Below are 16,857 nucleotides of genomic sequence, written 5' to 3' on the forward strand. Positions count from 1 at the left end.
AGGGATGTTGTTAATCAAATGAAAAATGAAGGTGGTATAGTTTTAAGTTTGGACTTTAACAAAGCTTTCGATAGAGTGGAGCACAGCTTTTTATTACAGACTTTGGAGAGGTTTGGGTTTGGGCCAAAGTTTGTATCTTGGATCAACCTGTTGTATAGTGGGGCTAAAAGTTGTGTTAAATGTAACGGAGTGTTAACAGATACTTTCCCTGTGGAGAGGTCAGTAAGGCAGGGCTGTCCTTTGTCAGCTCTGCTGTACAGTGTTTCTACAGAACCGTTAGCTACATTGATAAATAGTAATAAAGAAGTAAGGGGTGTTGGAATCCCAGGTGGTGGTGTCAGTGTTGTACATCAGTACGCTGATGACACTACTTGTACTGTGAAGGATATAGAAAGTATTGGAAGCATTATGGGGATCATAGATATATATGGCAAGGCATCGGGTGCTAAAGTTAATATAGAGAAGACTGAAATAATGTTTGTTGGGGATATCAATGTAAACGGGTGTGAGATTCCATTCAAGAGCGCAAAGGATTTTATTAAAGTGCTGGGAGTAAACATTGGTGTAAAGGAGAAAGAGGCAAAAGATATAACTTGGACTGGGATCCTTAATAAAGTCAAGCTAACGTTGAATTTCTGGAAAAATAGAAAACTAAAGTTACAAGGGAAAGTAATTGTTGCAAATGCTTTGGTATTATCCAAATTTGTGTATGTTTTGGGAGTCCTGGACATGCCGGAGTGGGTCCTAAATGAATTGAATAATGTGGTGTCAAATTTTATATGGGATGGTAAAGGAGTGAGAATATCTCAGAAAACATTGATTGCTGACTATGTGGATGGAGGTTTAAAACTTGTAGATTTAGGTGTCAAAAGAAAAGCTATTAGGATAAAAACAGTAAAGAAATATTTGTATGACAGTGAAGATTATGGCTGGAAACACTTCTTTAGAGTCTACTTAGAGGAGAGTGGTGGTTGTGAGGATAATGGTTTATTGATGGGGCTTAAAAGGGCAATGTTTGAAAAGGTACCAGATTTTTATAAAGAGGTGCTAAATGCATGGGCAGAGTTGTTGCCTAATGTATATTATGAATGTGGACATATTGACCTGATTATGAATCAACCTATATTTCTGAATGAGAAAATCAAGAACAAAGAAAAAGTTTTGTATAATAAAGTATTTATGAGTGCAGGTCTACGGCAAATAAAAGATTATACATATGAGGTAATTCCAGGGTTTTTACCTGGGGAAGCTATTTTTGACATAATCAATGAATGGGATGAAGAGGTGGGAAGGGGAACAGTGAATAATATGTATGACAAGATAAAGAATAGTATACCAAGAGCATGGGTTGATTTAATAAATAGTGAAGTTGAAAGAGAAGATTTATTTGTATTTCCTAATTTGTTCATTGGTAGCAGTAAGAAGAAAGTACATTTATCTAGTATACCAGTGAAAAGATTGTATAGAATAATGGTAGGAAAAGTGTGTAGAAGGCCGGCTGCTGAGAAATTTTGGAAAGTAGTTTTTCCGGAATTGGATGAAAAAAAGATATGGGGAAATTTAAATGTAAAATATAATAGTAAGGAGTGTGAAAATAATGATTTCAAACTAAGACATAATAGAATATTTACAAAGGTGGTGCTAAAGAAAATTAATTGTGAGATAGAAAGGGAATGCGACGTATGTGGACGTTTCCCGGAAACTCTTATGCATTTGTTTATAGAATGTGAGGATTTAAAATATTTTTTTTGTAAAGTTAAGGAAATGTTATGTAGAAACTGGGGGGGAGATTTCGTGAAAAAGTATGCGTGGGAGGAACTTTTGTTATTTGGAGTGTCTGGTAAATGTGAGGGTGCTAATGTGTGTTTGTTGAATATGGTTTTGAGTTTTGTGAGGTATGCTATTTTTTGTAGGAGGAATTATGTTTCTTTTGACAGAAAGAGGGTTCAGGTGTGGAGTATCTTTATAGCACTGTTCAGTAAACACATAGATATGTTGTTTAATTATGGGATGGAACATTTTGATGAGTCTTTTGTTGAAGGGAGTGGGTTAATTTCACGAGAGGAGAGTGGAGGTATCACTTATAATTTTTGAAAGCACTGTTTTGATATTTTCTTTGTTGATAATTTGATAGGGGGTGAATTGTTCACCTGCCTCTGTTAGTCTAGTGTCTTCTGTATTGTTCTCTGTGGATTGTACTGTAAACAGTAGATTGTACTGTAAATATTGTAAACAAACATTTTTGATAATAAAAAAAAAATAAAAAAAATAAATCACGTTTGCTTCACACGCGAAAGGTCCCTGGTTCGAAACCGGGCGGAAACAACACTCATTGACACATTGTGATTTACCGTAGTGGTAACAGAAAATTTCATGAATTCTTTATTTTGGAAATTCGAATACGTGCCCTGAATATCTGTAAAATTCGGTTTACTTCTTGCAGGAAAATCAAGCAGAAGTTTCTGTAGTGTAGTGGTTATCACGTTCGCTTTACACGCGAAAGGTCCTCGGTTCGAAACCGGGCGGAAACAGTGCTCTTTGACACCTGCAGTAGGTACAGTACTTTTAAAAGAGAATAGTTATTTTCATAAATGCCTAAATTTGGAAATTTCAACACGTGCCATGAATATCTGTAAAATTCGGTTTACTCCTTGCAGCTGAATGTAGCAGCAGTGTCTGTAGTGTAGTGGTTATCACGTTCGCTTTACACGTGAAAGGTCCTCAGTTTGAAACCGGGAGGAAACAGTGCTCTTTGACATGTGCAGTAGGTACTGTACTATTAACAGAGAATAGTTACTTTCATAAATGCCTAATTTTGGAAATTTGAACACGTGCCATGAATATCTGTAAAATTCGGTTTACTCCTTGCAGATAATTGTTGAAGCAGTTTCTGTAGTGTAGCGGTTATCACGTTTGCTTAATATGCGAAAGGTCCTCGGTTTGAAACCGGGCGGAAACAGAGCTCTTTGACACGTGCAGTAGGTACTGTACTTTCAACAAAGAATTGTTATTTTCATGAATTCTGTATTTTGGAAATTCGAATACGTGCCATGAATATCTGTAAAATTCGATTTACTCCTCGCAGCTAATTGTAGCAGTAGTTTCTGTGGTCTAGTGGTTATCACGTTTGCTTCACACGCGAAAGGTCCCTGGTTCGAAACCGGGCGGAAACAACGCTCATTGACACATTCTGAAGTACCATAGTGGTAACAGAAAATTTCATGAATTCTTTATTTTGGAAATTCGAATACGTGCCATGAATATTTTTAAAATTCGGTTTACTCCTTGCAGAAAAATCAAGCAGCAGTTTCTGTAGTGTAGTGGTTATCACGTTCTCTTTACACGTGAAAGGTCCTCAGTTTGAAACTGGGAGGAAACAGTGCTCTTTGACACGTGCAGTAGGTACTGTACTATTAACAGAGAATAGTTATTTTCATAAATGCCTAATTTTGGAAATTTGAACGCGTGCCATGAATATCTGTAAAATTCGGTTTACTCCTTGCAGATAATTGTTGCAGAAGTTTCTGTAGTGTAGTGGTTATCACGTTCGCTTAACACGCGAAAGGTCCTCGGTTCGAAACCGGGCGGAAACAGAGCTCTTTGACACGTGCAGTAGGTACTGTACTTTCAACAAAGAATTGTTATTTTCATGAATTCTGTATTTTGGAAATTCGAATACGTGCCATGAATATCTGTAAAATTCGGTTTACTCCTCGCAGCTAAATGTAGCAGCAGTTTCTGTAGTGTAGTGGTTATCACGTTTGCTTCACACGCGAAAGGTCCCTGGTTCGAAACCGGGCGGAAACAACACTCATTGACACATTGTGATTTACCGTAGTGGTAACAGAAAATTTCATGAATTCTTTATTTTGGAAATTCGAATACGTGCCCTGAATATCTGTAAAATTCGGTTTACTTCTTGCAGGAAAATCAAGCAGAAGTTTCTGTAGTGTAGTGGTTATCACGTTCGCTTTACACGCGAAAGGTCCTCGGTTCGAAACCGGGCGGAAACAGTGCTCTTTGACACCTGCAGTAGGTACAGTACTTTTAAAAGAGAATAGTTATTTTCATAAATGCCTAAATTTGGAAATTTCAACACGTGCCATGAATATCTGTAAAATTCGGTTTACTCCTTGCAGCTGAATGTAGCAGCAGTGTCTGTAGTGTAGTGGTTATCACGTTCGCTTTACACGTGAAAGGTCCTCAGTTTGAAACCGGGAGGAAACAGTGCTCTTTGACATGTGCAGTAGGTACTGTACTATTAACAGAGAATAGTTATTTTCATAAATGCCTAATTTTGGAAATTTGAACACGTGCCATGAATATCTGTAAAATTCGGTTTACTCCTTGCAGATAATTGTTGAAGCAGTTTCTGTAGTGTAGCGGTTATCACGTTTGCTTAACACGCGAAAGGTCCTCGGTTTGAAACCGGGCGGAAACAGAGCTCTTTGACACGTGCAGTAGGTACTGTACTTTCAACAAAGAATTGTTATTTTCATGAATTCTGTATTTTGGAAATTCGAATACGTGCCATGAATATCTGTAAAATTCGATTTACTCCTCGCAGCTAATTGTAGCAGTAGTTTCTGTGGTCTAGTGGTTATCACGTTTGCTTCACACGCCCCTTTTTGGAGTTTCAGGAAGTGGAAGAGAAGCAGGCGTCTGAGTGCTTGAGAGAGAATATCGTTTTTTTTGGAGGTCTAGTTGACTTATAAGTTTGAAAGTTTGTGAGTGACTGTAGTGAAGTTTCTGTGAAACGTTTTTGCTATTGTCCCCCATCAGCGTGAGCTGTTTGGGGGATATTGCTTAAAATAACCGGACGGACAACATGGCTTCGACATCAAGAATACAAACGACGACGAGAAAGGACAACAGTGAAATCAGAATGTTAAACGAAGAACTGAAAAAAAGAACATATGAGAAGGAACTGACGGTGAACGTGGAAATAAGTGGAGAAGGGAAAATAACAACGATGGAATTGCTGAGAGGAATAAAGGAAGTTTGCGGAACAATACTGGGATGTCGAATGAAAGACGGGAATAAGTATGAAGTAACAATGTCTCATGTAAATGGAAAAGAAAGACTAATAGACGGGCTAAAGATAAAGAACTGTCAAATCATGGCTAAAGAACTAGGGAACGATGAGCTGGTGGTGTCCTTTTTGAACTTGCCCGCATACATTACGGATGAGGAGATAGAAGAGAAACTAAAAGGCTGGAAGGTGAAGGCGACCACGCCAATCAAGAGGAGGATGTGGCCAGGAACGGACATTGTAGATGGGACAAGATTTTGCAAGGTAAAGTTTACAGACAATGTGCAATCCTTGCCATATTCTACAAAATTTAACACTGTCGAGGGATTTGAATATTTTCGTGTAATCCACGACAATCAAGTGAAGGTATGTAGATTATGTATTCAGCCGGGGCACATACTTAAGGAATGTCCGGAATTCACATGCCACAAATGTAGTGAACAAGGGCATTATGCCAGAGAATGTCGGAACATAGGAAATGTGTGCAAAATGTGTGACAGACCTAAAGTTAGATGTAGCTGTAATAAGGGAGAAAATCACTTACTTTTGCAAACAATGGACCTCACGTCTGAGGAAGAGGGGAGTGTGCCTATGGAGAGGGAGGATGAGAGTGACATGGAGAGTGTGACTCCAGAGACAGTGGCAGATAAGCTTGAAGAGCCTGTAATGTCTCCTGGCAAAGCACGAGACGCCGTTTTAGTCTCTGCTGCTGACAAGGTGGAACAGCAGCACATGATGGGTGAAAGACATACACAGGTAGAGATGGTGCAAGGTGCTTCTCAGGTGCCTGAGCCAGCTTTAAGCCTGTGTAAAAATTACACCAAAGAGTGGGCTGGGTCCACTGAAGTCACGGGCACTGTTAAAGCGCACTTTTCAAAAGGCTTCCCCGCCGATCCCCCCAAAAATCCAAATAAAGAGACGGATGATGAAATAGATAGTGAGGATCTTCAGTTGTTTGTAAAAAATAAGAGGTCATTGTCGAAAACCAGGGAGATGATGGGTTTTGGAAAAAAGAAAAAGTAGGATTTTTAAGGACTTGTTTGGCTCTGATTATACTTCTGCACACATTCATAATGATTACAGTCGCATCCCTAAATGGTAACAGTTTGAGAAACATGAGCAAATTTGAGCAGGTATTAGTGTCTGTTAAGGCAGACATGTTGTGTTTTCAAGAGACCAATTGGACAGACTCCAAAATGCAGGAGATTAAGAGTAAATGGTCAGATTTAATTTTTTGTAGTCATGGAGGGGATAAAACATGTGGTGTGGCTATTTTGATAAAAAATGATGTGGTGCAAAATGTAAAAGAAATATATGCTGACAATGATGGCAGACTTATTGTAATTGAATTTGAAGTTCAAAATGTAGTTTTTCGTTTAATTAATGTTTATGCTTCAAACATTGAATCTGAAAGGAGAGAAATGTTTCACAAATTAAAAACACTGTGCTCAGAAAACTGTATACTGATAGGAGATTTTAATGTGAGGTGTAGTAGAATGGATGCCTCTAGTTGTGCTAAATTCAGATATGACTCTTCTAGAAATGCATTATGGAAACTTATGAATGAGGAGAATCTAGTAGATATATGGAGGGCTGAAAATCCAAACAGAAGAGTATTCTCTAGAAGGCAGGTGGTTCTAAAGGAATTAAAACAAAGCAGAATTGATTTATGTCTAGCAAAACAAGAATTGGTGCAGAATGTTAAGAAGGTGTCATATACCTTTACAGCATATAGTGATCATGCAGTAATGTCATTTCAAATGGGTTTTGGTGTGGAGAGGAGAGGGGGAGGTGTCTGGTGTTTAAATGCCAGTCTGTTAAAGGAGGAAGGATATAGAAATGAAATTGTTGAATGTATTAATGATGAAATGTCTAATGTACTGTTAAAAGAGAATGTGTGTTTATGGTGGGAGGAAGTGAAAGTAAAAGTAAAAAATAGGAGTATTAGGTACGCAAAAAATCATAACCGTTTAGATAAGCAGAAAGAAATAATGCTTAGGAATAGGATGTTGCATGAACTTGAAAAGGCTGATACGGATCCAGACTATGATGTTGTGAATTATTTGAAAATCCATGCAGAGCTGGGTCGTTATGAAAAAAATAAATGTTTGGGTGCTATTGTTAGGAGCAGGGCACAGTACGCTTTGGAGGGAGAGAAATGTACATCCTTTTTTTTGGGTCTGGAAAAAAGAAAACAAACTAAGAGTTACATTGTAGAGTTGGAAGATGAAAGAGGTGTAAAGGTAAACGATTTTGTTGGGATCTTAGAGACAGTTGAAACCTTTTACAGAAATCTTTACAAAAAGAATGATGTAGATAAAGTGTGTGTTGTAAAAGTGTTGGATACAATTAGTGCCAAAGTATCGCAGGCAGATAGAATGATGTGTGATGAAGAGATTTCGATTATGGAAATCAAGGAAGCAATTGTTAGCACGCAAGGTAATAAAAGTCCGGGTTTGGATGGTTTAACAAATGAGTTCTATAAAGTCTTTGTAGATATTTTGGCACCCATTTTAGTGAGGGTGTTTCATTATATGGAAGAGAATAAGGAAATCCCTGAGTCTATGTCAACTGGAATGTTAACGATCTTATTCAAAAATAGGGGCAGTAGATTAAAGTTAGAAAATTATAGGCCTATTAGCCTTCTAAATTCGGATTATAAGATACTGACTAAAGTGTTAGCGAATAGGATGAAAAAGGTGATTGGGAGTATTATTGAATCAACACAAGCCTACGGCATACCTGGAAGAGATATTTCAGATGTAATTTGTACAATTAGGGATGTTGTTAATCAAATGAAAAATGAAGGTGGTATAGTTTTAAGTTTGGACTTTAACAAAGCTTTCGATAGAGTGGAGCACAGCTTTTTATTACAGACTTTGGAGAGGTTTGGGTTTGGGCCAAAGTTTGTATCTTGGATCAACCTGTTGTATAGTGGGGCTAAAAGTTGTGTTAAATGTAACGGAGTGTTAACAGATACTTTCCCTGTGGAGAGGTCAGTAAGGCAGGGCTGTCCTTTGTCAGCTCTGCTGTACAGTGTTTCTACAGAACCGTTAGCTACATTGATAAATAGTAATAAAGAAGTAAGGGGTGTTGGAATCCCAGGTGGTGGTGTCAGTGTTGTACATCAGTACGCTGATGACACTACTTGTACTGTGAAGGATATAGAAAGTATTGGAAGCATTATGGGGATCATAGATATATATGGCAAGGCATCGGGTGCTAAAGTTAATATAGAGAAGACTGAAATAATGTTTGTTGGGGATATCAATGTAAACGGGTGTGAGATTCCATTCAAGAGCGCAAAGGATTTTATTAAAGTGCTGGGAGTAAACATTGGTGTAAAGGAGAAAGAGGCAAAAGATATAACTTGGACTGGGATCCTTAATAAAGTCAAGCTAACGTTGAATTTCTGGAAAAATAGAAAACTAAAGTTACAAGGGAAAGTAATTGTTGCAAATGCTTTGGTATTATCCAAATTTGTGTATGTTTTGGGAGTCCTGGACATGCCGGAGTGGGTCCTAAATGAATTGAATAATGTGGTGTCAAATTTTATATGGGATGGTAAAGGAGTGAGAATATCTCAGAAAACATTGATTGCTGACTATGTGGATGGAGGTTTAAAACTTGTAGATTTAGATGTCAAAAGAAAAGCTATTAGGATAAAAACAGTAAAGAAATATTTGTATGACAGTGAAGATTATGGCTGGAAACACTTCTTTAGAGTCTACTTAGAGGAGAGTGGTGGTTGTGAGGATAATGGTTTATTGATGGGGCTTAAAAGGGCAATGTTTGAAAAGGTACCAGATTTTTATAAAGAGGTGCTAAATGCATGGGCAGAGTTGTTGCCTAATGTATATTATGAATGTGGACATATTGACCTGATTATGAATCAACCTATATTTCTGAATGAGAAAATCAAGAACAAAGAAAAAGTTTTGTATAATAAAGTATTTATGAGTGCAGGTCTACGGCAAATAAAAGATTATACATATGAGGTAATTCCAGGGTTTTTACCTGGGGAAGCTATTTTTGACATAATCAATGAATGGGATGAAGAGGTGGGAAGGGGAACAGTGAATAATATGTATGACAAGATAAAGAATAGTATACCAAGAGCATGGGTTGATTTAATAAATAGTGAAGTTGAAAGAGAAGATTTATTTGTATTTCCTAATTTGTTCATTGGTAGCAGTAAGAAGAAAGTACATTTATCTAGTATACCAGTGAAAAGATTGTATAGAATAATGGTAGGAAAAGTGTGTAGAAGGCCGGCTGCTGAGAAATTTTGGAAAGTAGTTTTTCCGGAATTGGATGAAAAAAAGATATGGGGAAATTTAAATGTAAAATATAATAGTAAGGAGTGTGAAAATAATGATTTCAAACTAAGACATAATAGAATATTTACAAAGGTGGTGCTAAAGAAAATTAATTGTGAGATAGAAAGGGAATGCGACGTATGTGGACGTTTCCCGGAAACTCTTATGCATTTGTTTATAGAATGTGAGGATTTAAAATATTTTTTTTGTAAAGTTAAGGAAATGTTATGTAGAAACTGGGGGGGAGATTTCGTGAAAAAGTATGCGTGGGAGGAACTTTTGTTATTTGGAGTGTCTGGTAAATGTGAGGGTGCTAATGTGTGTTTGTTGAATATGGTTTTGAGTTTTGTGAGGTATGCTATTTTTTGTAGGAGGAATTATGTTTCTTTTGACAGAAAGAGGGTTCAGGTGTGGAGTATCTTTATAGCACTGTTCAGTAAACACATAGATATGTTGTTTAATTATGGGATGGAACATTTTGATGAGTCTTTTGTTGAAGGGAGTGGGTTAATTTCACGAGAGGAGAGTGGAGGTATCACTTATAATTTTTGAAAGCACTGTTTTGATATTTTCTTTGTTGATAATTTGATAGGGGGTGAATTGTTCACCTGCCTCTGTTAGTCTAGTGTCTTCTGTATTGTTCTCTGTGGATTGTACTGTAAACAGTAGATTGTACTGTAAATATTGTAAACAAACATTTTTGATAATAAAAAAAAAAAAAAAAAAAAAAAAAAAATTGACACGTGAGTGGTCGACTTCAACACGCGAAAGGTCCCTGGTTCAGAAACCGGGCTTTTGGAAATTCGAAAACGTGCATTGACACATTCTGTAAAATTCGGTTTACTCATAGCAGGTAACATGAAGCAGAGTTTCATGAAGTTCGTGGTTATCACGTTTGCGTCACACGCGAATACGTGCCCTGGATCGATAACCGGGCGGAAACAACACTCATTGACACATTGTGATTTACCGTAGTGGTAACAGAAAATTTCATGAATTCTTTATTTTGGAAATTCGAATACGTGCCCTGAATATCTGTAAAATTCGGTTTACTTCTTGCAGGAAAATCAAGCAGAAGTTTCTGTAGTGTAGTGGTTATCACGTTCGCTTTACACGCGAAAGGTCCTCGGTTCGAAACCGGGCGGAAACAGTGCTCTTTGACATCTGCAGTAGGTACAGAACTTTTAAAAGAGAATAGTTATTTTCATAAATGCCTAAATTTGGAAATTTCAACACGTGCCATGAATATCTGTAAAATTCGGTTTACTCCTTGCAGCTGAATGTAGCAGCAGTGTCTGTAGTGTAGTGGTTATCACCTTCGCTTTACACGTGAAAGGTCCTCAGTTTGAAACCGGGAGGAAACAGTGCTCTTTGACATGTGCAGTAGGTACTGTACTATTAACAGAGAATAGTTATTTTCATAAATGCCTAATTTTGGAAATTTGAACACGTGCCATGAATATCTGTAAAATTCGGTTTACTCCTTGCAGATAATTGTTGAAGCAGTTTCTGTAGTGTAGCGGTTATCACGTTTGCTTAACACGCGAAAGGTCCTCGGTTTGAAACCGGGCGGAAACAGAGCTCTTTGACACGTGCAGTAGGTACTGTACTTTCAACAAAGAATTGTTATTTTCATGAATTCTGTATTTTGGAAATTCGAATACGTGCCATGAATATCTGTAAAATTCGATTTACTCCTCGCAGCTAATTGTAGCAGTAGTTTCTGTGGTCTAGTGGTTATCACGTTTGCTTCACACGCGAAAGGTCCCTGGTTCGAAACCGGGCGGAAACAACGCTCATTGACACATTCTGAAGTACCATAGTGGTAACAGAAAATTTCATGAATTCTTTATTTTGGAAATTCGAATACGTGCCATGAATATTTTTAAAATTCGGTTTACTCCTTGCAGAAAAATCAAGCAGCAGTTTCTGTAGTGTAGTGGTTATCACGTTCTCTTTACACGTGAAAGGTCCTCAGTTTGAAACTGGGAGGAAACAGTGCTCTTTGACACGTGCAGTAGGTACTGTACTATTAACAGAGAATAGTTATTTTCATAAATGCCTAATTTTGGAAATTTGAACGCGTGCCATGAATATCTGTAAAATTCGGTTTACTCCTTGCAGATAATTGTTGCAGAAGTTTCTGTAGTGTAGTGGTTATCACGTTCGCTTAACACGCGAAAGGTCCTCGGTTCGAAACCGGGCGGAAACAGAGCTCTTTGACACGTGCAGTAGGTACTGTACTTTCAACAAAGAATTGTTATTTTCATGAATTCTGTATTTTGGAAATTCGAATACGTGCCATGAATATCTGTAAAATTCGGTTTACTCCTCGCAGCTAAAAGTAGCAGCAGTTTCTGTAGTGTAGTGGTTATCACGTTTGCTTCACACGCGAAAGGTCCCTGGTTCGAAACCGGGCGGAAACAACACTCATTGACACATTGTGATTTACCGTAGTGGTAACAGAAAATTTCATGAATTCTTTATTTTGGAAATTCGAATACGTGCCCTGAATATCTGTAAAATTCGGTTTACTTCTTGCAGGAAAATCAAGCAGAAGTTTCTGTAGTGTAGTGGTTATCACGTTCGCTTTACACGCGAAAGGTCCTCGGTTCGAAACCGGGCGGAAACAGTGCTCTTTGACACCTGCAGTAGGTACAGTACTTTTAAAAGAGAATAGTTATTTTCATAAATGCCTAAATTTGGAAATTTCAACACGTGCCATGAATATCTGTAAAATTCGGTTTACTCCTTGCAGCTGAATGTAGCAGCAGTGTCTGTAGTGTAGTGGTTATCACGTTCGCTTTACACGTGAAAGGTCCTCAGTTTGAAACCGGGAGGAAACAGTGCTCTTTGACATGTGCAGTAGGTACTGTACTATTAACAGAGAATAGTTATTTTCATAAATGCCTAATTTTGGAAATTTGAACACGTGCCATGAATATCTGTAAAATTCGGTTTACTCCTTGCAGATAATTGTTGAAGCAGTTTCTGTAGTGTAGCGGTTATCATGTTTGCTTAACACGCGAAAGGTCCTCGGTTTGAAACCGGGCGGAAACAGAGCTCTTTGACACGTGCAGTAGGTACTGTACTTTCAACAAAGAATTGTTATTTTCATGAATTCTGTATTTTGGAAATTCGAATACGTGCCATGAATATCTGTAAAATTCGATTTACTCCTCGCAGCTAATTGTAGCAGTAGTTTCTGTGGTCTAGTGGTTATCACGTTTGCTTCACACGCCCCTTTTTGGAGTTTCAGGAAGTGGAAGAGAAGCAGGCGTCTGAGTGCTTGAGAGAGAATATCGTTTTTTTTGGAGGTCTAGTTGACTTATAAGTTTGAAAGTTTGTGAGTGACTGTAGTGAAGTTTCTGTGAAACGTTTTTGCTATTGTCCCCCATCAGCGTGAGCTGTTTGGGGGATATTGCTTAAAATAACCGGACGGACAACATGGCTTCGACATCAAGAATACAAACGACGACGAGAAAGGACAACAGTGAAATCAGAATGTTAAACGAAGAACTGAAAAAAAGAACATATGAGAAGGAACTGACGGTGAACGTGGAAATAAGTGGAGAAGGGAAAATAACAACGATGGAATTGCTGAGAGGAATAAAGGAAGTTTGCGGAACAATACTGGGATGTCGAATGAAAGACGGGAATAAGTATGAAGTAACAATGTCTCATGTAAATGGAAAAGAAAGACTAATAGACGGGCTAAAGATAAAGAACTGTCAAATCATGGCTAAAGAACTAGGGAACGATGAGCTGGTGGTGTCCTTTTTGAACTTGCCCGCATACATTACGGATGAGGAGATAGAAGAGAAACTAAAAGGCTGGAAGGTGAAGGCGACCACGCCAATCAAGAGGAGGATGTGGCCAGGAACGGACATTGTAGATGGGACAAGATTTTGCAAGGTAAAGTTTACAGACAATGTGCAATCCTTGCCATATTCTACAAAATTTAACACTGTCGAGGGATTTGAATATTTTCGTGTAATCCACGACAATCAAGTGAAGGTATGTAGATTATGTATTCAGCCGGGGCACATACTTAAGGAATGTCCGGAATTCACATGCCACAAATGTAGTGAACAAGGGCATTATGCCAGAGAATGTCGGAACATAGGAAATGTGTGCAAAATGTGTGACAGACCTAAAGTTAGATGTAGCTGTAATAAGGGAGAAAATCACTTACTTTTGCAAACAATGGACCTCACGTCTGAGGAAGAGGGGAGTGTGCCTATGGAGAGGGAGGATGAGAGTGACATGGAGAGTGTGACTCCAGAGACAGTGGCAGATAAGCTTGAAGAGCCTGTAATGTCTCCTGGCAAAGCACGAGACGCCGTTTTAGTCTCTGCTGCTGACAAGGTGGAACAGCAGCACATGATGGGTGAAAGACATACACAGGTAGAGATGGTGCAAGGTGCTTCTCAGGTGCCTGAGCCAGCTTTAAGCCTGTGTAAAAATTACACCAAAGAGTGGGCTGGGTCCACTGAAGTCACGGGCACTGTTAAAGCGCACTTTTCAAAAGGCTTCCCCGCCGATCCCCCCAAAAATCCAAATAAAGAGACGGATGATGAAATAGATAGTGAGGATCTTCAGTTGTTTGTAAAAAATAAGAGGTCATTGTCGAAAACCAGGGAGATGATGGGTTTTGGAAAAAAGAAAAAGTAGGATTTTTAAGGACTTGTTTGGCTCTGATTATACTTCTGCACACATTCATAATGATTACAGTCGCATCCCTAAATGGTAACAGTTTGAGAAACATGAGCAAATTTGAGCAGGTATTAGTGTCTGTTAAGGCAGACATGTTGTGTTTTCAAGAGACCAATTGGACAGACTCCAAAATGCAGGAGATTAAGAGTAAATGGTCAGATTTAATTTTTTGTAGTCATGGAGGGGATAAAACATGTGGTGTGGCTATTTTGATAAAAAATGATGTGGTGCAAAATGTAAAAGAAATATATGCTGACAATGATGGCAGACTTATTGTAATTGAATTTGAAGTTCAAAATGTAGTTTTTCGTTTAATTAATGTTTATGCTTCAAACATTGAATCTGAAAGGAGAGAAATGTTTCACAAATTAAAAACACTGTGCTCAGAAAACTGTATACTGATAGGAGATTTTAATGTGAGGTGTAGTAGAATGGATGCCTCTAGTTGTGCTAAATTCAGATATGACTCTTCTAGAAATGCATTATGGAAACTTATGAATGAGGAGAATCTAGTAGATATATGGAGGGCTGAAAATCCAAACAGAAGAGTATTCTCTAGAAGGCAGGTGGTTCTAAAGGAATTAAAACAAAGCAGAATTGATTTATGTCTAGCAAAACAAGAATTGGTGCAGAATGTTAAGAAGGTGGCATATACCTTTACAGCATATAGTGATCATGCAGTAATGTCATTTCAAATGGGTTTTGGTGTGGAGAGGAGAGGGGGAGGTGTCTGGTGTTTAAATGCCAGTCTGTTAAAGGAGGAAGGATATAGAAATGAAATTGTTGAATGTATTAATGATGAAATGTCTAATGTACTGTTAAAAGAGAATGTGTGTTTATGGTGGGAGGAAGTGAAAGTAAAAGTAAAAAATAGGAGTATTAGGTACGCAAAAAATCATAACCGTTTAGATAAGCAGAAAGAAATAATGCTTAGGAATAGGATGTTGCATGAACTTGAAAAGGCTGATACGGATCCAGACTATGATGTTGTGAATTATTTGAAAATCCATGCAGAGCTTGGTCGTTATGAAAAAAATAAATGTTTGGGTGCTATTGTTAGGAGCAGGGCACAGTACGCTTTGGAGGGAGAGAAATGTACATCCTTTTTTTTGGGTCTGGAAAAAAGAAAACAAACTAAGAGTTACATTGTAGAGTTGGAAGATGAAAGAGGTGTAAAGGTAAACGATTTTGTTGGGATCTTAGAGACAGTTGAAACCTTTTACAGAAATCTTTACAAAAAGAATGATGTAGATAAAGTGTGTGTTGTAAAAGTGTTGGATACAATTAGTGCCAAAGTATCGCAGGCAGATAGAATGATGTGTGATGAAGAGATTTCGATTATGGAAATCAAGGAAGCAATTGTTAGCACGCAAGGTAATAAAAGTCCGGGTTTGGATGGTTTAACAAATGAGTTCTATAAAGTCTTTGTAGATATTTTGGCACCCATTTTAGTGAGGGTGTTTCATTGTATGGAAGAGAATAAGGAAATCCCTGAGTCTATGTCAACTGGAATGTTAACGATCTTATTCAAAAATAGGGGCAGTAGATTAAAGTTAGAAAATTATAGGCCTATTAGCCTTCTAAATTCGGATTATAAGATACTGACTAAAGTGTTAGCGAATAGGATGAAAAAGGTGATTGGGAGTATTATTGAATCAACACAAGCCTACGGCATACCTGGAAGAGATATTTCAGATGTAATTTGTACAATTAGGGATGTTGTTAATCAAATGAAAAATGAAGGTGGTATAGTTTTAAGTTTGGACTTTAACAAAGCTTTCGATAGAGTGGAGCACAGCTTTTTATTACAGACTTTGGAGAGGTTTGGGTTTGGGCCAAAGTTTGTATCTTGGATCAACCTGTTGTATAGTGGGGCTAAAAGTTGTGTTAAATGTAACGGAGTGTTAACAGATACTTTCCCTGTGGAGAGGTCAGTAAGGCAGGGCTGTCCTTTGTCAGCTCTGCTGTACAGTGTTTCTACAGAACCGTTAGCTACATTGATAAATAGTAATAAAGAAGTAAGGGGTGTTGGAATCCCAGGTGGTGGTGTCAGTGTTGTACATCAGTACGCTGATGACACTACTTGTACTGTGAAGGATATAGAAAGTATTGGAAGCATTATGGGGATCATAGATATATATGGCAAGGCATCGGGTGCTAAAGTTAATATAGAGAAGACTGAAATAATGTTTGTTGGGGATATCAATGTAAACGGGTGTGAGATTCCATTCAAGAGCGCAAAGGATTTTATTAAAGTGCTGGGAGTAAACATTGGTGTAAAGGAGAAAGAGGCAAAAGATATAACTTGGACTGGGATCCTTAATAAAGTCAAGCTAACGTTGAATTTCTGGAAAAATAGAAAACTAAAGTTACAAGGGAAAGTAATTGTTGCAAATGCTTTGGTATTATCCAAATTTGTGTATGTTTTGGGAGTCCTGGACATGCCGGAGTGGGTCCTAAATGAATTGAATAATGTGGTGTCAAATTTTATATGGGATGGTAAAGGAGTGAGAATATCTCAGAAAACATTGATTGCTGACTATGTGGATGGAGGTTTAAAACTTGTAGATTTAGATGTCAAAAGAAAAGCTATTAGGATAAAAACAGTAAAGAAATATTTGTATGACAGTGAAGATTATGGCTGGAAACACTTCTTTAGAGTCTACTTAGAGGAGAGTGGTGGTTGTGAGGATAATGGTTTATTGACGGCGCTTAAAAGGGCAATGTTTGAAAAGGTACCAGATTTTTATAAAGAGGTGCTAAATGCATGGGCAGAGTTGTTGCCTAATG

The 16,857-nt window shown here is 37.9% G+C and overlaps 9 non-coding genes across 9 annotated transcripts; all 9 read left to right on the forward strand.

Annotated features, from left to right (window-relative positions):
* Positions 1–2,458: 2,458 nt before the first annotated feature.
* On the forward strand, positions 2,459–2,531 carry trnav-uac (transfer RNA valine (anticodon UAC)). The gene has a single exon. It is a non-coding gene; the product is annotated as a tRNA-Val (tRNA).
* A 355-nt stretch (positions 2,532–2,886) lies between these two features.
* Positions 2,887–2,959, forward strand: trnai-aau (transfer RNA isoleucine (anticodon AAU)). Its single transcript has one exon. It is a non-coding gene; the product is annotated as a tRNA-Ile (tRNA).
* A 561-nt stretch (positions 2,960–3,520) lies between these two features.
* trnav-aac (transfer RNA valine (anticodon AAC)) lies at positions 3,521–3,593 on the forward strand. The gene has a single exon. It is a non-coding gene; the product is annotated as a tRNA-Val (tRNA).
* Positions 3,594–3,734: 141 nt separating this feature from the next.
* Positions 3,735–3,807, forward strand: trnav-cac (transfer RNA valine (anticodon CAC)). Its single transcript has one exon. It is a non-coding gene; the product is annotated as a tRNA-Val (tRNA).
* Positions 3,808–3,940: 133 nt separating this feature from the next.
* On the forward strand, positions 3,941–4,013 carry trnav-uac (transfer RNA valine (anticodon UAC)). The gene has a single exon. It is a non-coding gene; the product is annotated as a tRNA-Val (tRNA).
* A 6,415-nt stretch (positions 4,014–10,428) lies between these two features.
* Positions 10,429–10,501, forward strand: trnav-uac (transfer RNA valine (anticodon UAC)). The gene has a single exon. It is a non-coding gene; the product is annotated as a tRNA-Val (tRNA).
* A 989-nt stretch (positions 10,502–11,490) lies between these two features.
* trnav-aac (transfer RNA valine (anticodon AAC)) lies at positions 11,491–11,563 on the forward strand. Its single transcript has one exon. It is a non-coding gene; the product is annotated as a tRNA-Val (tRNA).
* Positions 11,564–11,704: 141 nt separating this feature from the next.
* trnav-cac (transfer RNA valine (anticodon CAC)) lies at positions 11,705–11,777 on the forward strand. The gene has a single exon. It is a non-coding gene; the product is annotated as a tRNA-Val (tRNA).
* Positions 11,778–11,910: 133 nt separating this feature from the next.
* trnav-uac (transfer RNA valine (anticodon UAC)) lies at positions 11,911–11,983 on the forward strand. The gene has a single exon. It is a non-coding gene; the product is annotated as a tRNA-Val (tRNA).
* The last annotated feature ends 4,874 nt before the right edge of the window (positions 11,984–16,857 follow it).

The sequence above is a fragment of the Salmo salar genome, chromosome 07 (genome assembly GCF_965601325.2).
Source record: "Salmo salar chromosome 07, fSalSal1, whole genome shotgun sequence".
In the NCBI taxonomy this organism is placed as follows: domain Eukaryota; kingdom Metazoa; phylum Chordata; class Actinopteri; order Salmoniformes; family Salmonidae; genus Salmo; species Salmo salar.